This window comes from Oncorhynchus mykiss, chromosome 26 (assembly GCF_057628025.1).
Source record: "Oncorhynchus mykiss isolate SJ-2025 chromosome 26, ASM5762802v1, whole genome shotgun sequence".
NCBI classification, from domain to species: Eukaryota; Metazoa; Chordata; class Actinopteri; order Salmoniformes; family Salmonidae; genus Oncorhynchus; species Oncorhynchus mykiss.
This window is the reverse complement of record NC_143047.1, coordinates 43499939-43525570: the sequence shown is the minus strand read 5'-3', so window position 1 is coordinate 43525570 and position 25632 is coordinate 43499939. Positions and strand designations below refer to the sequence as shown.

At 46.4% G+C, this 25632-nt stretch overlaps 1 protein-coding gene across 5 annotated transcripts in view; it reads left to right on the top strand.

Annotated features, from left to right (window-relative positions):
* The window catches only part of homer2 (homer scaffold protein 2), a 140238-nt gene that overhangs the window by 9027 nt on the left and 105579 nt on the right, over positions 1 to 25632 (top strand). Inside the window, exon 1 of one of the 5 annotated variants that reach the window (XM_090223195.1) lies at positions 14801 to 15120. The exons of the other annotated variants lie outside the window; for them this stretch is intronic. The gene's annotated coding sequence lies outside the window, so the exon portion shown is untranslated. Of the gene's footprint in view, positions 1 to 14800; positions 15121 to 25632 lie in introns of those variants that run through there. 5 annotated transcript variants of the gene reach the window in all.

Sequence of the window (25632 nt, the reverse complement as noted above, 5' to 3'; positions counted from 1 at the left end):
CTAGTTTGATACTGGTGTCAGTAGTGAAGCTCAATACCTTGGGCAATCTAGTTTGATACTGGTGTCAGTAGTGAAGCTCAATACCTTGGACTGACACCAGTATCAAACTAGATTGTCCAAGGTATTGAGCTTCCCTACAATCTAGTTTGATACTGGTGTCAGTAGTGAAGCTCAATACCTTGGGCAATCTAGTTTGATACTGGTGTCAGTAGTGAAGCTCAATACCTTGGACAATCTAGTTTGATACTGGTGTCAGTAGTGAAGCTCAATACCTTGGACAATCTAGTTTGATACTGGTGTCAGTAGTGAAGCTCAATACCTTGGACAATCTAGTTTGATACTGGTGTCAGTAGTGAAGCTCAATACCTTGGACAATCTAGTTTGATACTGGTGTCAGTAGTGAAGCTCAATACCTTGGACAATCTTGTTTGATACTGGTGTCAGTAGTGAAGCTCAATACCTTGGACAATCTAGTTTGATGTCAGTAGTGAAGCTTGGAGATGCATGTTTAAATATATATATTTTTTTTAATTATATATTTTTTTGAATTTTACCCCTTTTTCTCCCCAATTTCGTGGTATCCAATTGTTGTAGTAGCTACTATCTTGTCTCATTGCTACAACTCCCGTACGGGCTCGGGAGAGACGAAGCCTGAATGTCATGCGTCCTCCGATACACAACCCAACCAGCCGTACTGCTTCTTAACACAGCGCGCATCCAACCCAGCCGCACCAATGTGTCGGAGGCTACACCGTGCCCCTGGCAACCTTGGCTAGCGCGCACTGCGCCCGGCCCGCCACAGGAGTCGCTGGTGTGCGATGAGACAAGGAGATCCCTACCGACCAATCCCTCCCTAACCCGGACGACGCTAGGCCAATTGTGCGTCGCCCCACGGACCTCCCGGTCGCGGCCGGTTACGACAGAGCCTGGGCGCTGATGGCACAGCTGGCGCTGCAGTACAGCGCCCTTAACCACTGCGCCACCCGGGAGGCGGAGATACATTTTAAAGGGGATATGTGTAACTTCTCAAACAAAACACACGGAACAAACCGTTCCATTCCAGCCAGTCAGAGTACAGCTCAGTCCTGCCTATTCAATACTTTTAAACACAAATTAAACTACAGATTGTGCCTTTTTAGACAGTTGAATGTGTGAACCAGACATGGGAGCACAGCCTTGTAATGTCCTGAATCATAATGCAATGACACAATAGATGAATTATTTACAGTATTGATAGTGTTCAGATGACTGTTGATAAGGGGGCAGATGAGTGTGGACATATTGATCTTTAGTGGTGTTGGTCCTGGCCTTGGTTTCCCCTTCAGGCTGGGGTTATAGATTAACTACGGTGTCTCTCTCTGTCTGTGTCCCCCTCTCTCTCTCTGTCTCTCTCTGTCTGTGTCCCTCTCTCTCTCTCTCTCTCTCGCTCTCGCTCTCTCTCTGTCTGTGTCCTTGTCTGTCTCTGTCTCTCTTCCTCTCTTTCTCTCTTTCTGTCTTTCTGTCTCTGTCTGTCTGTCTGTCTGTCTTCCTCTCTTTCTCTCTGTCTTTCTGTCTTTCTCTCTGTCTTCCTCTCTTTCTCTCTTTCTGTCTTCTCTCTGTCTTTCTCTCTCTGTCTTTCTCTCTCTGTCTTCTCTCTCTCTCTTCTCTCTCTCTCATTAATTCAGTGTATTTTATGTTTTGCACTACAGTAAACTATATATAGTCGTGATGGAGGGGAATTGATAGTTACATATCGCAATATTATTTTGGACGATATATCGATACTTTGACTACTTTGATACTTGTATTTATTTTATTTTCACCGGTTGTACCTGCACCAAAACTCTGTTATTTTTCATCCTATATCTATTTCTCCATATTTTAAAATAGTGAGCCAACATGTTTTCAACACTTTTATTTCCCTGACTGATCCAAACTCATTTTCCCATGTCTCTCTGGTCCCTCTGGTCTCTCTGGTCTCTCTGGTCTCTCAGCTCTCTCTGCTCTCTCTGGTCTCTCTGCTCTCTCTGCTCTCTCTGGTCCCTCTGGTCCCTCTGGTCTCTCTGCTCTCTCTGGTCTCTCTGGTCTCTCTGCTCTCTCTGGTCTCTCTGCTCTCTCTGGTCTCTCTGCTCTCTCTGGTCCCTCTGGTCTCTCTGCTCTCTCTGGTCTCTCTGGTCTCTCTGCTCTCTCTGGTCTCTCTGCTCTCTCTGGTCTCTCTGGTCTCTCTGGTCTCTCTGGTCTCTCTGGTCTCTCTGCTCTCTCTGGTCTCTCTGGTCTCTCTGGTCTCTCTGCTCTCTCTGCTCTCTCTGCTCTCTCTGGTCCCTCTGGTCCCTCTGGTCCCTCTGGTCTCTCTGCTCTCTCTGGTCTCTCTGGTCTCTCTGCTCTCTCTGGTCTCTCTGCTCTCTCTGGTCCCTCTGGTCTCTCTGGTCTCTCTGGTCTCTCTGGTCTCTCTGGTCTCTCTGGTCTCTCTGCTCTCTCTGGTCCCTCTGGTCTCTCTGCTCTCTCTGGTCTCTCTGGTCTCTCTGCTCTCTCTGGTCTCTCTGCTCTCTCTGCTCTCTCTGGTCTCTCTGGTCTCTCTGGTCTCTCTGGTCTCTCTGGTCTCTCTGCTCTCTCTGGTCTCTCTGGTCTCTCTGCTCTCTCTGCTCTCTCTGCTCTCTCTGGTCCCTCTGGTCCCTCTGGTCCCTCTGGTCTCTCTGCTCTCTCTGGTCTCTCTGGTCTCTCTGCTCTCTCTGGTCTCTCTGCTCTCTCTGGTCCCTCTGGTCTCTCTGGTCTCTCTGGTCTCTCTGGTCTCTCTGGTCCCTCTGGTCCCTCTGGTCCCTCTGGTCTCTCTGCTCTCTCTGGTCTCTCTGGTCTCTCTGCTCTCTCTGGTCTCTCTGCTCTCTCTGGTCCCTCTGGTCTCTCTGGTCCCTCTGGTCTCTCTGGTCTCTCTGGTCTCTCTGGTCTCTCTGCAGCAGATATATAGTGAGTAATATGTTTGGAACATCAAATCACAATACTTATAGAATCACGAGAATGGCAATACATATCGTATGGTGAGTAGGGCTGTGCTGATACCAGTATGGTGATGATACCAGTATGGTGATGATACCAGTATGGTGATGATACCAGTATGGTGATAAATACAAACAGACAACTCTTTGGTCCTTTAGAAAGCCTGGTACTAAAGCTGCTGTATGTAAAGTATTGTGTGCTATAGCCTGGTACTAAAGCTGCTGAATGTACAGTATTGTGTGATATAGCCTGGTACTAAAGCTGCTGAATGTACAGTATTGTGTGATATAGCCTGGTACTAAAGCTGCTGAATGTACAGTATTGTGTGATATAGCCTGGTACTAAAGGTGCTGTATGTACAGTATTGTGTGATATAGCCTGGTACTAAAGGTGCTGTATGTACAGTATTGTGTGATATAGCCTGGTACTAAAGCTGCTGTATGTAAAGTATTGTGTGCTATAGCCTGGTACTAAAGCTGCTGAATGTACAGTATTGTGTGATATAGTCTGGTACTAAAGCTGCTGAATGTACAGTATTGTGTGATATAGCCTGGTACTAAAGGTGCTGTATGTACAGTATTGTGTGATATAGCCTGGTAATAAACAAATCAGACTCTGGATGACAACAACAAAATGTCTGTTTCCATCATTAGGGATCTTCCCTTGTCAAGATACTAACGAGTATCGATACGGGTGTTGACCCGTCCCTGTTCCATATGTCTCTGGCAGTACAGCCCTAATGTACAGACAGACTGATTGGCAGTACATCCCTAATGTACAGACAGACTGATTGGCAGTACAGCCCTAATGTACAGACAGACTGATTGGCAGTACAGCCCTAATGTACAGACAGACTGATTGGCAGTACAGCCTAATGTACAGACAGACTGATTGGCAGTACAGCCCTAATGTACAGACAGACTGATTGGCAGTACAGACAGACTGATTGGCAGTACAGCCCTAATGTACAGACAGACTGATTGGCAGTACAGCCCTAATGTACAGACAGACTGATTGGCAGTACAGCCCTAATGTACAGACAGACTGATTGGCAGTACATCCCTAATGTACAGACAGACTGATTGGCAGTACAGCCCTAATGTACAGACAGACTGATTGGCAGTACAGCCCTAATGTACAGACAGACTGATTGGCAGTACAGCCTAATGTACAGACAGACTGATTGGCAGTACAGCCCTAATGTACAGACAGACTGATTGGCAGTACAGACAGACTGATTGGCAGTACAGCCCTAATGTACAGACAGACTGATTGGCAGTACAGCCCTAATGTACAGACAGACTGATTGGCAGTACAGCCCTAATGTACAGACAGACTGATTGGCAGTACAGCCCTAATGTACAGACAGACTGATTGGCAGTACAGCCCTAATGTACAGACAGACTGATTGGCAGTACAGCCCTAATGTACAGACAGACTGATTGGCAGTACAGCCCTAATGTACAGACAGACTGATTGGCAGTACAGCCCTAATGTACAGACAGACTGATTGGCAGTACAGACAGACTGTTTGGCAGTACAGCCCTAATGTACAGACAGACTGATTGGCAGTACAGCCCTAATGTACAGACAGACTGATTGGCAGTACAGCCTTAATGTACAGACAGACTGATTGGCAGTACAGCCCTAATGTACAGACAGACTGATTGGCAGTACAGCCCTAATGTACGGACAGACTGATTGGCAGTACAGCCCTAATGTACGGACAGACTGATTGGCAGTACAGCCCTAATGTACAGACAGACTGATTGGCAGTACAGCCCTAATGTACAGACAGACTGATTGGCAGTACAGCCCTAATGTACAGACAGACTGATTGGCAGTACAGCCCTAATGTACAGTCTAGAGGTCGGCCGATTTCAAGGTATTTTGGATGCCGATTTTTATGATTTTTTTAAAAATGATTTTTTTATTGATTTATTATTTTTATACCTTTTTATTTAACTAGGCAAATCAGTTAAGAACACATTCTTATTTTCAATGACGGCCTGGGAACAGTGGGTTAACTGCCTTGTTCAGGGGCAGAACAACAGATTTTTACCTTGTCAGCTCAGTGATTCAATCTTGCAACCTTACAGTTAACTAGTCCAACGCTCTAACCACCTGCCTCTCATTGCACTCCACGAGGAGACTGCCTGTTACGCGAATGCAGTAAGCCAAGGTAAGTTGCTAGCTAGCATTAAACTTATCTTGTAAAAATCAATCAATCATAATCACTAGTTAACTACACATGGTTGATGATATTACTAGTTTATCTAGCGTGTCCTGCGTTGCATATAATCGATGCGGTGCGTATCGTTGCTCCAATGTGTACCTACCATAAACATCAATGCCTTTCTTAAAAACAATACACAGAAGTATATATTTTTAAACCTGCATATTTAGCTAAAAGAAATCCAGGTTAACAGGCAATATTAACCAGGTGAAATTGTGTGACTTCTCTTGCGTTCATTGCAGGCAGAGTCAGTGTATATGCAACAGTTTGGGCAGCCTAATTTGCCAGAATTTTACGTAATTATGACATAACATTGAAGGTTGTGCAATGTAACAGCAATATTTAGACTTATGGATGCCACCCTTTAGATAAAATACGGAACGGTTCCGTATTTCACTGAAACAATAAACGTCTTGTTTTCGAGATGATAGTTTCCGGATTCGACCATATTAATGACCAAAGGCTCGTATTTCATTATGTTATAATTAAGTCTATGATTTGATATTTGATAGAGCAGTCTGACTGAGCTGTGGTAGGCAGCAGCATGCTCGTAAGCATTCATTCAATCAGCACTTTAGTGCGTTTTGCCAGCAGCTCTTCACTGTGCTTCAAGCATTGAGCTGTTTATGACTTCAAGCCTATCAACTCCCATGATTAGGCTCGTGTAACCGAGGTGAAATGGCTAGCTAGTTAGCGGGGTGCGCGCTAATAGCATTTCAAACGTCACTCGCTCTGAGCCTTGGAGTGTTTTTTCCCCTTGCTCTGCATGGGTAACGCTGCTTCGAGGTTGGCTGTTGTCATTGTGTTCCTGGTTTGAGCCCAGGTAGGAGCGAGGAGAGGGACAGACGCTATACTGTTACTGGCAATACTAAAGTGCCTATAAGAACATCCAATAGGCAAAGGTATATGAAATACAAATGGTATAGAGAGAAATAGTCCTATAATAACTACAACCTAAAACTTCTTACCTGGGAATATTGAAGAATCATGTTAAAAGGAACCACCAGCTTTCATATGTTCTCATGTTCTGAGCAAGGAACTGAAACGTTAGCTTTCTTACATGGCACTTTTACTTTCTTCTCCAACACTTTGTTTTTGCATTATTTAAACCAAATTGAACATGTTTCATTATTTATTTGAGGCTAAATGGATTTTATTGATGTATTATATTAAGTTAAAATAAGTGTTCATTCAGTATTGTTGTAATTGTCATTATTACACATTATTATTTTTTTTTAAAAATCGGCTGATTAATCAGTATCGGCTTTGAAACATCATAATCGGTCGACCTCTAGTATAGACAGACTGATTGATTGGCAGTACAGACCTAATATATAGACCGGCTATGATTGACAATAGGAATCCAATCAGCCAATCATAAACACCACAGTCACATTAGTTGTAGTGGGAATGACTGCAGATCAAAAGCTGTGTTGTCCTGGAAACCAGCCGGATGGTGCATCTGGTTTCTATCTGACCTCTTCTTGTCCTGGTCAGGCTGAGAGGACAGACAGACGGCAGACACAATCAGCAGAGGGACGGAAAGAGATTGAGAGCGAGAGGGAGACACATTGAGAGATTACTAGGGATAGTGTGTGAGACAGAGAGAAATCACCAGAGAGGAAGATCTCTATTTAAAGTAAGTCCTCACTGACAGAGCTGTGACCCTGACCAGCTGAGAGGGCTGTCACCCTGATGCAGGGTTGACCAGCTGAGAGGGCTGTCACCCTGATGCAGGGTTGACCAGCTGAGAGGGCTGTCACCCTGATGCAGGGTCGACCAGCTGAGAGGGCTGTCACCCTGATGCAGGGTTGACCAGCTGAGAGGGCTGTCACCCTGATGCAGGGTTGACCAGCTGAGAGGGCTGTCACCCTGATGCAGGGTCGACCAGCTGAGAGGGCTGTGACTCTTATGTGTCCAGGGTTAACTAGATTCTAATCTCCTGCCCCAGCCAGAGAGAGCGTAAGTAAGAGCAGTTAAAGGGCTTATTGTCATTGACCTGGTGACAAGGAAGCATTGTGGCTGTGCTGTTGTCTACCCAGTACTCACACACCCCTAACATTCTTCACACTACCAAGCTGAACTGGTCGGGCCTGATTCCACATCCACCGTAGCTGCTGGAACCTGCTAGATAGGAGGATGTTAAAGATACGATCCAAGAGAGGACAGTGAGGCTTGGGTCAGCACGGTCATGTGACGTGTGCCTGAGCGAGAGAGAGACGGGGCTGAAGTGTTAGGGTCGTGGTGGAGTGAGTAAGTGAGTGAGAGAGAGAGAGTGAGACAGGGCTGAAGTGTTAGGGTTCGAGAGAGAGAGAGAGTGAGACAGGGCTGAAGTGTTAGGGTCGTGGTGGAGAGAGTGAGACAGGGCTGAAGTGTTAGGGTCGTGGTGGAAAGAGTGAGACAGGGCTGAAGTGTTAGGGTTCGAGAGAGAGAGAGAGCTGAAGTGAGGACTCCATGACTACTAAAAGAAAGGGGACAGACTAGTGGAGGATTGGAGAGACGTCTCCTCACCAGATGGTTGAGGGGTTTGGGCCATCTGGGATGGCTTGATGCTGCCATGGAACTGCCCTCTCCTCACCTCCTTCCCACCTTCCTTTCTCCTCTCCTCCCTGCTCTCCTCTTCTCCTCCCCTCACGTTCTCCTCTCTCCCCTGCTCTTCCCTTTCTGCTCTCCTCTTCTCCTCCCCACCCTTTCTCCTCTCCTCCCTTTCTCCTCTCTCTTCTCCTCCCCTCCTGTTTTCCTCTCTCCTCCTCCTCCTCCCTTTCTCCTCCTCCTCCCTTTCTCCTCTACTCTCTCTTCTCCTCCCCTCCCGTTCTCCCCTCTCTTCTCCTCCCCTCTCTTCCTCTTCTCTCCTCCTCCTCCCTTTCTCCTCTACTCTCTCTTCTCCTCCCCTCCCGTTCTCCTCTCTCTTCTCCTCCCCTCTCATTCTCCCCTCTCTTCTCCTCCTCCCTTTCTCCTCTCTCTTCTCCTCCCCTCCCGTTCTCCTCTCTCCTCCTCCTCCTCCCTTTCTCCTCTCCTCTCTCTTCTCCTCCCCCCCGGTTCTCCTCTCTCTTCTCCTCCCCTCCCGTTCTCCCCTCTCTTCTCCTCTCCTCTCTCCTCCGCTCCTCCCTTCTCTCCTCTTTTCTATCAGTGACCACAAGTGATGCAGTAAGTAAACATCAAATCACCAAAACATGAACCCTGTGATCTCTAGCTGACTCATCTCACCAGGGACTTACTGAGTCAAGATGCTGCCATTTTTTTTACAACATTGGAACAGATAGAAATGTCATGTGTAGAGATGGCAGATTGTCTATTTCAATTCAATTCAAGGGGCTTTATTGGCATGGGAAACATGTGTTAACATTGCCAAAGCAAGTGAGGTAGATAATATACAAAAGTTGAAATAAACAATAAAAATTAACAGTAAACATTACACATAAAGAAGTTTCAAAACCCCCCTATTCTATATGACAACAATAATGTATGTTCTATACAATACATTTCTATCTGAATCTACGCATCCCAAAATGGCACCCTATTCCCTATATAGTGCACTTCTTTTGACCAGGGCCCAAAGAACTCTTGTTGTAAATAGTGCACTATTTAGGGAATAGGGATTCATTTGGGACTCACACCTACCCTCTGACCCCATGACATCATTAGTGAAACAGAGCAGTTGTTTGGATTAACACACAGGTGGTGGTATCACTGTTATCCCACTGAGCTGGGATCTGCTGCCTGGCTACACACCAACTGTCAGACCACACACACACACACACACACACACACACACACACACACAAGCTGCTCATTCAGGCGGCAGTAACAGACCAGAAAGACTTCCCTCATCTGTCTGACGATCTCTATTCATTTCACTAATGATAATTCATTTCAATTATTGATTTGAATTAACAGAGAGCTATAATTCTTTGTTCACTGTTCCTCGGTCACAGACGAGAAATTACTCAGCTGCGTCAAAGTCAATGTGTTCCAAAAAGCAGAATGATCTGTATTTTTTCAGATAGTCATATTGTAGATAGTAAGGTGCTGTTTGGTGTAGAGTTAAAAAATAATTACTGTTGAAAAATGAATGTTTTACAAAAAACAGGGATTTCTTTTTGTGTGTGTGTTCTGTCCAAATTTATGCAGTGAGTGACCCAGATGTGTTGTTCGCAGCCTCTTACCTCTCTTCAGTGAGTGACCCAGATCTGTTGTTCGCAACCTCGTACCTCTCTTCAGTGAGTGACCCAGATCTGTTGTTCACAGCCTCGTACCTCTCTTCAGTGAGTGACCCAGATCTCTGTTGTTCGCAGCCTCGTACCTCTCTTCAGTGAGTGACCCAGATCTGCTGTTCGCAGCCTCGTACCTCTCTTCAGTGAATGACCCAGATCTGTTGTTCGCAGCCTCGTAACTCTCTTCAGTGAGTGACCCAGATCTGTTGTTCACAGCCTCGTACCTCTCTTCAGTGAGTGACCCAGATCTGTTGTTCACAGCCTCGAACCTCTCTTCAGTGAGTGACCCAGATCTCTGTTGTTCGCAGCCTCGTACCTCTCTTCAGTGAGTGACCCAGATCTCTGTTGTTCGCAGCCTCGTACCTCTCTTCAGTGAGTGACCCAGATCTGTTGTTCACAGCCTCGTACCTCTCTTCAGTGAGTGACCCAGATCTGCTGTTCACAGCCTCGTACCTCTCTTCAGTGAGTGACCCAGATCTGTTGTTCACAGCCTCGTACCTCTCTTCAGTGAGTGACTCAGATCTCTGTTGTTCACAGCCTCGTACCTCTCTTCAGTGAGTGACCCAGATCTCTGTTGTTCGCAGCCTCGTACCTCTCTTCAGTGAGTGACCCAGATCTCTGTTGTTCGCAGCCTCGTACCTCTCTTCAGTGAGTGACCCAGATCTCTGTTGTTCGCAGCCTCGTACCTCTCTTCAGTGAGTGACCCAGATCTGCTGTGCACAGCCTCGTACCTCTCTTCAGTGAGTGACCCAGATCTCTGTTGTTCGCAGCCTCGTACCTCTCTTCAGTGAGTGACCCAGATCTCTGTTGTTCGCAGCCTCGTACCTCTCTTCAGTGAGTGACCCAGATCTCTGTTGTTCGCAGCCTCGTACCTCTCTTCAGTGAGTGACCCAGATCTGTTGTTCGCAGCCTCGTACCTCTGGTTCCCAGGAAAACAATCCCCCCCCACCCACCACCACTCTGGGACCTGTGGTGCCACCTCTGTAATCACCACACAATGTTACAAATGAGAAAACAACATATTCTATTTGTATCATCAATTATCTAAAATGTTTTACTGACATAGTTTTTTGACTTGCGCATATCAAACATTTTCTGTAAAACCATCAACGTTTATATTTATTCTAATGGTGGCGAGGAAGGGATTCCATAGTTTTACGTGGCTCAGTGTAGCCGGCAGGCAGCTCGGACACAATGTAACAGGCTGTTGGTGCAATTTCAGGTAAGAGCTCAATAAAACAAGTCTAAAATATCAGGAAAATGTCAACATTTAAATGGCCACATGTCAGCTATTTCAAAAAAACAACAACATTGATTTGCTATTACCATTTATACTGTAGGAGTGTTGGGCTGGACTATTCTGTCTACACCTTCCTGCTATTACCATTTATACTGTAGGAGTGTTGGGCTGAACTATTCTGTCTACACAGTCCTGCTATTACCATTTATACTGTAGGAGTGTTGGGCTGAACTATTCTGTCTACACTGTCCTGCTATTACCATTTATACTGTAGGAGTGTTGGGCTGAACTATTCTGTCTACACCGTCCTGCTTAGAGGGGGGCAACTGTCAGGGGGAGGGTCATGCACCACGTAGTTATCACTCGAGACGGGATCATTTTTTTGTGCATGTTTACACAACAGTATTGTCCCTGGAGAACCTCTGAAAATGTCCCTGTGCTATCGTCAATGTGGAAAGAGGCTCTGCTTTCTCCCACTGCGGCGGGTTTGTCACACACTTCATCAGCCACTGTGACTAGAGCACTGAACATATCCCAGGACAAATATATTCTGTTTGTTAAAGTTCTCCGGACTGCGTTTGTGATCCTTTTGAAACCGTAGTTAAACTGGATGGATCGTAGGCTGGGGGCCTGTCTCTGCCAACGTGTCCATGTCTTGAGAAACAACAGTGTCAACACTCTCTCCTCTTGTCTGGTCTGGGAAAGAAGGGGAATAAAACCCAACTGTTGCTGTTGTCTCAATGAAGTGTTAATTAACTGTAACAGCAAACGGGACGTTTATTCTTTTACATCCAGCTCCAGTCATGTGGCATTTTGAATGTGTGTAGTTACTCTCTCTCTCTGTCTCTCTGTCTCTCTGTCGCTCTGTCTCTCTCAACCTCTCTCAACCTCTCTGACTTCAGAGTGAGAGCAGCTGAAATCAATGGTGTGTGTGTGCCTGACGACAGTACAGTATTTAGTCCAACAGAGAACTTCCTGTACAGAACAAGGTCTCATAGTAGTTGCTGCAGGTCAGGAGACAACCTCTGTTTGGGGAGGTTGCGGCACTGTGTTTGGGGAGGTTGCGGACACTGCGTTTGGGGAGGTTGCGGACACTGCGTTTGGGGAGGTTGCGACACTGCGTTTGGGGAGGTTGCGACACTGCGTTTGGGGAGATTGCGGACACTGCGTTTGGGGAGGTCAGTGGTCACCAACCTTTTCTGAGTCAAGATAACTTTCAAAATGCAAGCTGAGAGCTACCGCTCAGATTACTTATTAACATGACTTACAAACGTAAGCCTATGCAACATTAACCAATTGAAAACAGTATTGTAGCAATGAGGTTTGTGCAGTAGGCTAGAGGATATTGGCCCAATACATTATCACTACATACTGGCTGTGCTTGAATTGCCTTGCCAATGTTCTTCTCAGATCATTTTTGAAATGATATGTATAACAAATGAGGTATATGATCACACTGGTAAAATATAATTTGTATGAGGCACAGCTGAGTGAGCTGATGGCCTGCATCTGATGGTCAGTCTGAGGAGAGGGAGGGACGATGAGGCAGCCTGTCACCCGACACCCCGTCCCTCCTCCCTCCGCTGAGAAAAAGGGGACACAGTCTTCCAGCTGATGGGGGAACTCATGCACCAGTTCATGTTGTTAATCCCATGACCAGAGAATAGAGACAAGCAGATGATCAACAAGTCAAGTTTATAGGAACAACTTTTCTATAGGCATTAATTACAGCCCAGTGCTGGATGTAGCGCGAGTGGAAGTAGGAAGTATGGCTATAAAGGAGGAGGTATGGCTGTAAAGTAGGAGGTACAGTGCCTTGCGAAAGTATTCGGCCCCCTTGAACTTTGCGACCTTTTGCCACATTTCAGGCTTCAAACATAAAGATATAAAACTGTATTTTTTTGTGAAGAATCAACAACAAGTGGGACACAATCATGAAGTGGAATGACATTTATTGGATATTTCAAACTTTTTTAACAAATCAAAAACTGAAAAATTGGGCGTGCAAAATTATTCAGTCCCTTTACTTTCAGTGCAGTAAACTCTCTCCAGAAGTTCAGTGAGGATCTCTGAATGATCCAATGTTGACCTAAATGACTAATGATGATAAATACAATCCACCTGTGTGTAATCAAGTCTCCGTATAAATGCACCTGCACTGTGATAGTCTCAGAGGTCCGTTAAAAGCGCAGAGAGCATCATGAAGAACAAGGAACACACCAGGCAGGTCCGAGATACTGTTGTGAAGAAGTTTAAAGCCGGATTTGGATACAAAAAGATTTCCCAAGCTTTAAACATCCCAAGGAGCACTGTGCAAGCGATAATATTGAAATGGAAAGAGTATCAGACCACTGCAAATCTACCAAGACCTGGCCGTCCCTCTAAACTTTCAGCTCATACAAGGAGAAGACTGATCAGAGATGCAGCCAAGAGGCCCATGATCACTCTGGATGAACTGCAGAGATCTACAGCTGAGGTGGGAGACTCTGTCCATAGGACAACAATCAGTCGTATATTGTACAAAACTGGCCTTTATGGAAGAGTGGCAAGAAGAAAGCCATTTCTTAAAGATATCCATAAAAAGTGTCGTTTAAAGTTTGCCACAAGCCACCTGGGAGACACACCAAACATGTGGAAGAAGGTGCTCTGGTCAGATGAAACCAAAATTGAACTTTTTGGCAACAATGCAAAGCGTTATGTTTGGCGTAAAAGCAACACAGCTCATCACCCTGAACACACCATCCCCACTGTCAAACATAGTGGTGGCAGCATCATGGTTTGGGCCTGCTTTTCTTCAGCAGGGACAGGGAAGATGGTTAAAATTGATGGGAAGATGGATGGAGCCAAATACAGGACCATTCTGGAAGAAAACCTGATGGAGTCTGCAAAAGACCTGAGACTGGGACGGAGATTTGTCTTCCAACAAGACAATGATCCAAAACATAAAGCAAAATCTACAATGGAATGATTCAAAAATAAACATATCCAGGTGTTAGAATGGCCAAGTCAAAGTCCAGACCTGAATCCAATCGAGAATCTGTGGAAAAAACTGAAAACTGCTGTTCACAAATGCTCTCCATCCAACCTCACTGAGCTCGAGCTGTTTTGCAAGGAGGAATGGGAAAACATTTCAGTCTCTCGATGTGCAAAACTGATAGAGACATACCCCAAGCGACTTACAGCTGTAATCGCAGCAAAAGGTGGCGCTACAAAGTATTAACTTAAGGGGGCTGAATAATTTTGCACGCCCAATTTTTCAGTTTTTGATTTGTTAAAAAAGTTTGAAATATCCAATAAATGTCGTTCCACTTCATGATTGTGTCCCACTTGTTGTTGATTCTTCACAAAAAAATACAGTTTTATATCTTTGTTTGAAGCCTGAAATGTGGCAAAAGGTCGCAAAGTTCAAGGGGGCCGAATACTTTCGCAAGGCACTGTATGGCTGTAAAGTAGGAGGTATGGCTGTAAAGTAGTAGGTATGGCTATAAAGTAGGAGGTATGGCTGGCTATAAAAGTAGGAGGTATGGCTGGCTATAAAAGTAGGAAGTATGGCTATAAAAGAGGAAGTTTTGCTATAAAAGGAGGAAGTATGGCTGTAAAAGAGGAAGTATGGCTATAAAAGAGGAAGTATGGCTATAAAAGAGGAAGTATGGCTATAAAAGAGGAAGTATGGCTATAAAAGAGGAAGTATGGCTATAAAAGAGGAAGTATGGCTATAAAAGAGGAAGTATGGCTATAAAAGAGGAAGTATGGCTATAAAAGTAGGAAGTATGGCTATAAAAGGAGGAAGTATGGCTATAAAAGAGGTTGACGGTGCTGAATAACAACTTTAAACATAAACTTACTCATAAAAACAGCAGCTCTTTGAGTCTTTCTCTAGTCGTGGTTTTAAACATTTTAAAAATCTCTGCTGTGCGTTCTGAGGTTTCTTTTTACAGTCTGTGGCTTGGGGAAACTGTGCAGACACTGGTTTTGGAGCTATCTGATTGGCCAGCTGTAGGCCTGTAAGGTGCACTTGATTTGCTCCCTGGTTCTGCCGGCTAGGTTCTACCTTTCAGACACAGGAAATGGTTCCAAAGGGGAACACTTTGCCTTCCCACCGCCAGGGCTGCTGAATCAAGTGCTGAATCAGAGTTTTGTAGGCTATGGCTGTGAGTTTGTGTAGGTTATAACTGAATGAGGCGATGTATGGATTCAACAGCAGTAAAAGTCTAGGAGCATAATGTTCAAAGAAGTGGAGAGGTTTTGCATAATTGGAGGTATTGTCTAAGACAAAGGGAGGAAATGAACCAAACACAGAAACCTATTGTGGAATTGAACAAGACAGGTGCGTGCGGTGCGTGCGTGCGTGCGTAGCGACAGTGTTTTCATATCTGGACCAGGTGCAGCAACATTTCATAAATAGTTCCCTCTCGTCAGGTATTTAAGGAATGTTCCAGGCTGCCTGTCAGCTCAGCCAGGTAAAGTCCTGATTCATCTGTTTTATGACTTCAGTACAGGTATTGTTGAGCTGTTGGTACATTGAACTGTGCCGCCAGCAGTCAGAGCTCACCTTTGAAATTTACCGATTTATATATATTGCAACTCATTTACAGTGACAGTGTTCTCTCACCCAAAGTTAAAGCCTCACATTTGATTGTTAAATGGGGTGTGTAATCTGATGGTGTTTTTTAGGAATACAACTGGACTGGTTCTGGAATCACTTTAGAATGGTTCAAGGTTCTAATCTAGATTGTAGAATGTAGGTCAGGTTGTTCTCTCACTGACACACAGACCTAAAACCACTAGCTAATAACCTTATTGACCGACCAATGGTCAATACAGGGATTGTATCTGTTCAGGTATGTAATGTTCAGGGATTGTATTTGTTCAGGTATGTATTGTGCAGAGATTGTATCTGTACAGGTATATATTGTACATTGATTGTATCTGTACAGGTATGTATTGTGCAGAGATTGTATCTGTACAGGTATGTATTGTGCAGAGATTGTATCTGTACAGGTATGTATTGTGCAGAGATTGTATCTGTACAGGTATATATTGTACATTGATTGTATCTGTACAGGTATGTATTGTGCATTGATTGAATCTGTACAGGTATGTAATGTGCAGAGATTGTATCTGTACAGGTATGTACAGGTATGTATTGTGCATTGATTGTATCTGTACAGGTATGTAATGTGCATTGATTGCCTACAGAATACTTTAGGCAAAATCACAGTTACAGCCCCATATGCTGCTTAATGTATATGGCTGGGAGTCTCTCTCTGTCTCTCTCTGTCTATATATATATATAGTTAGTTAGTTAGTTAGTTAGTTAGTTAGTTAGTTAAATATGATATAGTCATATGCTTAAAACAACTAAATACACCACCCTGAAACTGTCCTGCTCCCTAAAGCAGTTGGATCCCCTACTAGTTCATCAAGCTAACGCTCGCTGACATATCCTGGCTGATCTCTCTGTGTTATGTACTGTATGGGGAACATGCTCCTGGCTGATCTCTCTGTGTTATGTACTATATGGGGAACATGCTCCTGGCTGATCTCTCTGTGTTATGTACTATATGGAGAGCATGGCGTGAGTGGAGAGTCAACTAAAACATTACCAAGACTTGAGAGTAAAGACCAGATAGAGGATGAAGCTTATTCATGTATTACTTAACATTACTGCCTTCCTGCCTGTTTCTTATTCCTCTGAGGTAGCTAATGCCTGGTGCTGCTGCACTGCAGAGGTTAGCATGACACGCTAACTGACCCTAACACGATGCTGCTGCTCTACAGAGGTTAGCATGACACGCTAACTGACCCTAACACGATGCTGCTGCTCTACAGAGGTTAGCATGACACGCTAACTGACCCTAACACGATGCTGCTGCTCTACAGAGGTTAGCACGACACGCTAACTGACCCTAACACGATGCTGCTGCTCTACAGAGGTTAGCATGACACGCTAACTGACCCTAACACGATGCTGCTGCTCTACAGAGGTTAGCATGACACGCTAACTGACCCTAACACGATGCTGCTGCTCTACAGAGGTTAGCATGACATGCTAACTGACCCTAACATGGTGCTGCTGCTCTACAGAGGTTAGCATGACACGCTAACTGACCCTAACATGATGCTGCTGCTCTACAGAGGTTAGCATGACGCGCTAACTGACCCTAACACGATGCTGCTGCTCTACAGAGGTTAGCATGACACGCTAACTGACCCTAACATGATGCTGCTGCTCTACAGAGGTTAGCATGACACGCTAACTGACCCTAACACGATGCTGCTACTCTACAGAGGTTAGCATGACACGCTAACTGACCCTAACATGATGCTGCTGCTCTACAGAGGTTAGCATGACACGCTAACACAGTGCTGTTGCTGTACTACAGATGTGAGCACGACAGGCTAACACATTCACAGCCATACACACGTCAAGGCCTCTACACACGTCAAGGCCTCTACAAACGTCAAGGCCTCTACAAACGTCAAGGCCTCTACAAACGTCAAGGCCTCTACACACGTCAAGGCCTCTACACACGTCAAGGCCTCTACACACGTCAAGGCCTCTACACACGTCAAGGCCTCTACACATGTCAAGGCCTCTGCGAACATCAAGGCCTCTACAAACGTCAAGTCATTCATACGCGGAGCAGAGCTGTTGTGAAGAAAGTTGTCAAGCTAGTGAGTTTGTGTTGACACCTACCGTCAACCAATCATGTCAACGCAGAGTTTCCATTAGCCCAAAATAGCCGGCTTTTGTCTGATTACAATTCTTTTTTAAAGCCGATTTTAAAATAAAACTGTCACTGGGCCAACTGTTTGTGTGAAGAAGAAAATAATGTTTTTTAGCCTCTTCATTGATGGAAATACCAGTCATTGTAAATACATTTGCTTATCGGTCTATAGGTTAATTTGCATAATTTAGTGGAATGAAATTGACGCGTGTGCAGTATATTAGTACACCGTACAGACAGAGACTTCGAGTGGAAAATCCATCAGAAACCTCGAGAGCTGCTGTCGCTGTTTTTATCTTGCGGCGCTTTTAAAGATCAAACGCCAACGGAAGGCCGGCCTCATCAGCGCGTCACACCACTTTGCAATGAGCTGGAGTCATTTAGGAAACATTTTATACTTAATCGTTTGAAACCTGAACGTTTTAATTTATTTATTTATCCGTTGTTTTACCAGGTAATAGTTGACTGAGAACACGTTCTCATTTGCAGCAACGACCTGGGGAATAGTTACAGGGGAGAGGAGGAGGAGGATGAATGAACCAATTGGAAGCTGGGGATTATTAGGTGACCACTCTTACGATAAGTGCCATGGGATCTTTAATGACCTCAGAGAGTCATTGATACATACTGAATGTGTCTTAGCTTGCTTCAGATTAGCCTATTAGATCTCATCTCTTTCTACATTTCGAACAGATATTTCATCGTCACATGAAACCGCTCGTATGTGCAGTGCCATTTTGACAACGGGAGTTTTCCTGCTAATTGCATTATGGAACGAACATTTCCGCTTGGTCTACTGCCTAGTGCGGCCTACTGCCTAGTGCGGCCTACTGCCTAGTGCGGCCTACTGCATTGTGTGGCCTACTGCCTAGTGTGGCCTACTGCCTAGTGTGGCCTACTGCCTAGTGTGGCCTACTGCCTAGTGTGGCCTACTGCCTTGTGCGGCCTACTGCCTAGTGCGGCCTACTGCCTTGTGTGGCCTACTGCCATGTGTGGCCTGCAGCCTTGTGCGGCCTACTGCCTTGTGTGGCCTACTGCCTTGTGTGGCCTACTGTCTTGTGTGGCCTACTGTCTTGTGCGGCCTACTGCCTTACTGCATCTTATAATGTGAATAAATAATAGTTTATCAACATTTGTGCTAAACACAACATGTTCTGATCTGTTGCATGAGACTCATTTGCTCTTTAACATGGTAGTTTCATGTATCCCAGGCCTTACTGGTTGTATGAATCTGGGATCTATCGTCCCACAACTGTCCCAGAGTCTGTTTTGTAAATAGGCTATTTATTTCTCAACAACCTGACCAATAGAATAGGTCAACTTTTCTACTATAGTATATTGACATAGGCTAGTGATTTTAGCTGTTCGTTACTCGTTTTGTTGACCTGAGGAAAAGTAAATCTGGACGGTTATTCTGACATGTTCAAAGTGCACAACAGAATTCAGTGAGAAGCACCACACATCGATGTGTCCTCGACTTGCATGTTCTGTTAATACGAATTACCGTCATCTAAATGTGATTTCTGAGCACTGTGGGTGGACGCCCTGATCAGGTTACACACCCACCTTACGATGTGTCCTCGACTTGCATGTTCTGTTAATATGAATTACCTTCATCTAAATGTGATTTCTGAGCACTGTGGGTGGACTCCCTGATCAGGTTACACACTCAATGCATATGGGTCTGGGGAATGTAAAATGTTGCTGGTGAAATGTCCGGCCCCGCATTTTCCTAACATAAACCCTGATACGGAGCCCTCCGCATTGCTACGCAATTTGGGAGGTGCGTGGTGAGCTTGATTTTAGCATCTGGAGGCTCTGCTATTGGGAGGTGCGTGGTGAGCTTGATTTTAGCATCTGGAGGCTCTGCTATTGGGAGGTGCGTGGTGAGCTTGATTTTAGCATCTGGAGGCTCTGCTATTGGGAGGTGCGTGGTGAGCTTGATTTTAGCATCTGGAGGCTCTGCTATTGGGAGGTTGAGTTGAGTTTGAGTTTATTTTATTTTTACAGGGACAGTGCACATTAATCAACGTTTCTGTAAAAGTGCCGGTTTTAGCCAGCCGGCTAATTTTCAACCGCAGTCCCTGGGCAGGTTATTAAAAACAATTACAATATAGACAATAGCACCATAGAACAAGCAAGACATAGCAACATAGGACAAGCAAGACATAGCAACATAGGACAAGCAAGACATAGCAACATAGAACAAGCAAGACATAGCAACATAGGACAAGCAAGACATAGCAACATAGAACAAGCAAGACATAGCAACATAGAACAAGCAAGACATAGCAACATAGGACAAGCAAGACATAGCAACATAGGACAAGCAAGACATAGCAACAGGACAAGCAAGACATAGCAACATAGGACAAGCAAGACATAGCAACATAGGACAAGCAAGACATAGCAACATAGGACAAGCAAGACATAGCAACATAGGACAAGCAAGACATAGCAACATAGGACAAGCAAGACATAGCAACAGGACAAGCAAGACATAGCAACAGGACAAGCAAGACATAGCAACATAGGACAAGCAAGACATAGCAACATAGGACAAGCAAGACATAGCAACATAGGACAAGCAAGACATAGCAACATAGGACAAGCAAGACATAGCAACATAGGACAAGCAAGACATAGCAACATAGGACAAGCAAGACATAGCAACATAGGACAAGCAAGACATAGCAGCATAGAACAAGCAAGACATAGCAACATAGAACAAGCAAGACATAGCAGCATAGGACAAGCAAGACATAGCAACATAGGACAAGCAAGACATAGCAGCATAGAACAAGCAAGACATAGAAACATAGAACAAGCAAGACATAGCAACATAGGACAAGCAAGACATAGCAACATAGGACAAGCAAGACATAGCAACATAGAACAAGCAAGACATAGCAACATAGGACAAGCAAGACATAGCAACAGGACAAGCAAGACATAGCAACAGGACAAGCAAGACATAGCAACATAGGACAAGCAAGACATAGCAACAGGACAAGCAAGACATAGCAACATAGGACAAGCAAGACATAGCAACATAGGACAAGCAAGACATAGCAACATAGAACAAGCAAGACATAGCAACAGGACAAGCAAGACATAGCAACAGGACAAGCAAGACATAGCAACATAGGACAAGCAAGACATAGCAACATAGAACAAGCAAGACATAGCAACAGGACAAGCAAGACATAGCAACATAGGACAAGCAAGACATAGCAACATAGGACAAGCAAGACATAGCAACATAGGACAAGCAAGACATAGCAACATAGAACAAGCAAGACATAGCAACATAGGACAAGCAAGACATGGCAACATAGAACAAGCAAGACATGGCAACATAGGACAAGCAAGACATAGCATACAGACAGAGCAACATAAAATAAAAAGCAGCAAGACAAGGTGCGTGGTGAGCTTGATTTTAGCATCTGGAGGCTCTGCTATTGGGAGGTGCGTGGTGAGCTTGATTTTAGCATCTGGAGGCTCTGCTATTGGGAGGTGCGTGGTGAGCTTGATTTTAGCATCTGGAGGCTCTGCTATTGCGTCACACCGTTCGTACGGAACCTCCGGATCACATTAACAGAGCAAACATGGTCTTCTAGTGTTAAGGCCAAGAAATAGTGTCTGGACATACAGAGAAACCAGACAGTGGGGACAGACAGTGTCTCAGTCCTGGTTCTCTAGAGGAGAGACGGACAGGCAGTGTGGACAGGCAGTGGGGACAGGCAGTGGGGACAGGCAGTCCTGGTTCTCTAGAGGAGAGACGGACAGGCAGTGGGGACAGGCAGTGGGGACAGGCAGTGGGGACAGGCAGTTTCTCAGTCCTGGTTCTCTAGAGGAGAGACGGACAGGCAGTGTGGACAGGCAGTGTGGACAGGCAGTGGGGACAGGCAGTGGGGACAGGCAGTGTCTCAGTCCTGGTTCTCTGGAGGAGAGACAGACAGGCAGTGTGGACAGGCAGTGTGGACAGGCAGTGTCTCAGTCCTGGTTCTCTAGAGGAGAGACGGACAGGCAGTGTCTCAGTCCTGGTTCTCTAGAGGAGAGAAAGACAGGCAGTGTCTCAGTCTTGGTTCTCTGGAGGAGAGACAGACAGGCAGTGTGGACAAGCAGTGGGGACAGACAGTGTCTCAGTCCTGGTTCTCTAGAGGAGAGACGGACAGGCAGTGTGGACAGGCACAGTGTCTCAGTCCTGGTTCTCTGGAGGAGAGACAGACGGACAGACAGACCTGGCTCTCTAGAGGAGAGACAGACAGACAGACCTGGTTCTCTAGAGGAGAGACGGACAGACTGTCCTGGTTCTCTAGAGGAGAGACGGACGGACAGACCTGGTTCTCTAGAGGAGAGACGGACAGACTGTCCTGGTTCTCTAGAGGAGAGACGGACCGACAGACAGACCCGGTTCTCTAGAGGAGAGACGGACAGACAGACAGACCCGGTTCTCTAGAGGAGAGACGGACAGACAGACCTGGTTCTCTAGAGCAGAGACGGACAGACAGACCTGGTTCTCTAGAGGAGAGACGGACAGACAGACCTGGTTCTCTAGAGGAGAGACGGACAGACAGACCTGGTTCTCTAGAGGAGAGACGGACAGACAGACAGGCCTGGTTCTCTAGAGGACAGACAGACAGACAGACCTGGTTCTCTAGAGGAGAGACGGACAGACTGTCCTGGTTCTCTAGAGGAGAGACGGACCGACAGACAGACCCGGTTCTCTAGAGGAGAGACGGACAGACAGACAGACCTGGTTCTCTAGAGGAGAGACGGACAGACAGACCTGGTTCTCTAGAGGACAGACGGACAGACAGACCTGGTTCTCTAGAGGAGAGATGGACAGACAGACCTGGTTCTCTAGAGGAGAGACGGACAGACAGACCTGGTTCTCTAGAGGACAGACAGACCTGGTTCTCTAGAGGAGAGACAGACAGACAGACAGACAGATAGACAGACCTGGTTCTCTAGAGGACAGACAGACAGACAGACAGGCCTGGTTCTCTAGAGGACAGACAGACAGACAGACAGACACAGACAGACAGACCTGGTTCTCTAGAGGACAGACAGACCTGGTTCTCTAGAAGAGAGACAGACAGACAGACCTGGTTCTCTAGAGGACAGACAGACAGACAGACAGACAGACAGACAGACAGACAGACAGACAGACCTGGTTCTCTAGAGGACAGACAGACAGACAGACAGACAGACAGACAGACAGACAGACAGACAGACAGACAGACAGACCTGGTTCTCTAGAGGACAGACAGACAGACAGACAGACAGACAGACAGACAGACAGACCTGGTTCTCTAGAGGAGAGACGGACATATGCTCCTATATATTACACTGTGTTCTCTGCCCATCTGACTGATGTGGTGTGGCTGTGTTGATAGACTACTGTAGCTTGTCTTATTTAGCTCCATGTCTGCCCTGTGTTTTTGAATGTTGTGGGCATGGATAACGTGTGTGTGTGTGTGTATGTGTGTACAGACAGATGTAATATCTATTATAGCAGGCTCCAGACAGAGGTAATGTGAAAGTGTGTGTGTGTGTGTGTGTGTGTGTGTGTGTGTGTGTGTGTGTGTGTGTGTGTGCGTGTGTGCGTGTGTGCGTGTGTGCGTGCGTGCGCGCGCTATATCTGGGTCCAGCCAGACTGAATGCTAAATCAAAGTGTATTGGTTGTGTACACTGTCTATCAGATGTTACAGCAGGTGCAGAGAAATGCTTCTAGATAGTTGGCTAGCAGATAGAAACAGGGAGACTGTCAGCGCCATCTGGTTCAAAAGGTCAGGTCTTTCTGTGTCTGTCAGCGCCATCTTGTTCAAAAGGTCAGGTCTTTCTGTGTCTGTGCGCCCGCCCCTGTTGAAAACAGCACAACACTGATCTGCATAAAGGGTATTTTTCCAAGCAGATTACAGTTCAGATTAGGATTATCGGGACAGTGAATTTATTAGGAAGGATTTCATTTCTTTGAGGACAATAATCCTGATGACATTATTAGCTCAATGGCCCATTGCTGTCCGTCCTAATGTCTGTCTGTCTGTCCGTCTGTCCTAGCGTCCGTCCGTCTGTCCTAGCGTCCGTCCGTCTGTCCTAGCGTCCGTCTGTCCTAGCGTCCGTCCGTCTGTCCTAGCGTCCGTCCGTCTGTCCTAGCGTCCGTCCGTCTGTCCTAGCAGTCTGTCTGTCCGTCTGTCCTAGCGTCCGTCCGTCTGTCCTAGCGTCCGTCCGTCTGTCCTAGCGTCCGTCCGTCTGTCCTAGCGTCCGTCCGTCTGTCCTAGCGTCCGTCCGTCTGTCCTAGCCGTCTGTCTGTCTGTCCTAGCGTCCGTCCGTCTGTCCTAGCGTCGGTCCGTCTGTCCTAGCGTCGGTCCGTCTGTCCTAGCGTCTGTCCGTCTGTCCTAGCGTCTGTCCGTCTGTCCTAGCGTCTGTCCGTCTGTCCTAGCGTCTGTCCGTCTGTCCTAGCGGTCTGTCCGTCTGTCCTAGCGGTCTGTCTGTCTGTCCTAGCGGTCTGTCTGTCCTAGCGGTCTGTCTGTCCTAGCGGTCCGTCTGTCCGAGCGGTCCGTCTGTCCGAGCGGTCCGTCTGTCCTAGCGGTCCGTCTGTCCTAGCGGTCCGTCTGTCCTAGCGGTCCGTCTGTCCTAGCGTCTGTCCGTCTGTCCTAGCGTCTGTCCGTCTGTCCTAGCGGTCCGTCTGTCCTAGCGGTCCGTCTCTCCGAGCGGTCCGTCTGTCCTAGCGGTCCGTCTGTCCTAGCGGTCCGTCTGTCCGAGCGGTCCGTCTGTCCTAGCGGTCCGTCTGTCCTAGCGGTCCGTCTGTCCTAGCGGTCCGTCTGTCCGAGCGGTCCGTCTGTCCTAGCGGTCCGTCCGTCTGACTGCAGTTGCTCTAGCACTTTGTGTATTCACCTTTAATGTTCTTTAGTACAAGAACTGAGGCGAGAGGAAGAGGGGGCGAGAGGAAGAGGGGGCGAGAGGAAGAGGGGGCGAGAGGAAGAGGGGGCGAGAGGTAGCGGGGGCGAGAGGTAGAGGGAAGAGGGGGCGAGAGGAAGAGGGGGCGAGAGGAAGAGGGGGCGAGAGGAAGAGGGGGCGAGAGGAAGAGGGGGCGAGAGGTAGCGGGGGCGAGAGGTAGCGGGGGCGTAAGGAAAGAGAGTGAGGAGAGATTCAGTGAATGCATTAATCCAGCCAACTGAACTACTATTCTCTGAACCGGCTGTTGACAGATTTAGTGTGAAGGGTGTGTGAGTTCTGTAGTGTGTGAACGTGAGGAAGTGTGCATGCTTGCCAGATCTAACATGAGAGGTGTGTGTGTGTGCGGGTGCATTTGTGAGCGTGTGTATGAACAGGAACTGTGTGTGTTTTTTAAGAGGAGGAGCATGGTTTCCACACTGATTTGTCAGACCAGATCATGAAAGTTTAATAAGATGTCTAATTCTGCTCTTTCATCTTACCTAAGAATGTTTCCACTGCTCAGCCCTCTGCTGTGAGCTACAGGCATAATCAGCACTGTACGCTAGAGCCATAGACAGAACACACACACACACACACACACACACAGAACGCTGTGAGGAACAGACACACATAATCAGCACTGTACGCTAGAGCCATAGACAGAACACTCTCTCACACACACACACACACACACACACACACACACACACACACAAAACGCTGTGAGGAACAGACACACATAATCAGCACTGTACGCTAGAGCCATAGACAGAACACACTCTCTCTCTCACACACACACACACACACACACAAAACGCTGTGAGGAACAGACACACATAATCAGCACTGTACGCTAGAGCCATAGACAGAACACTCTCTCACACACACACACACACACACACACACACACACACACAAAACGCTGTGAGGAACAGACACACATAATCAGCACTGTACGCTAGAGCCATAGACAGAACACTCTCTCACACACACACACACACACACAGAACGCTGTGAGGAACAGACACACACCCAGAACGCTCCATATCGCTGGGAGGCAGATCAAAGCCATGAGATATGCCCGCAAATAACAGCAGCATTAGCTTCCTACTGTTACACATTATAACGAACAGAAGAGTTCACTCCTACCGGCTTCTGGACATTCCCTGCTTGGATAAACACACACACACACACATATATATACACACACACACACACACACTAGAGGAGGCTGGTGGGAGGAGCTATAGGAGGACAGGCTCATTATAATGGAGTAAATGGAACTTTATCAAACAC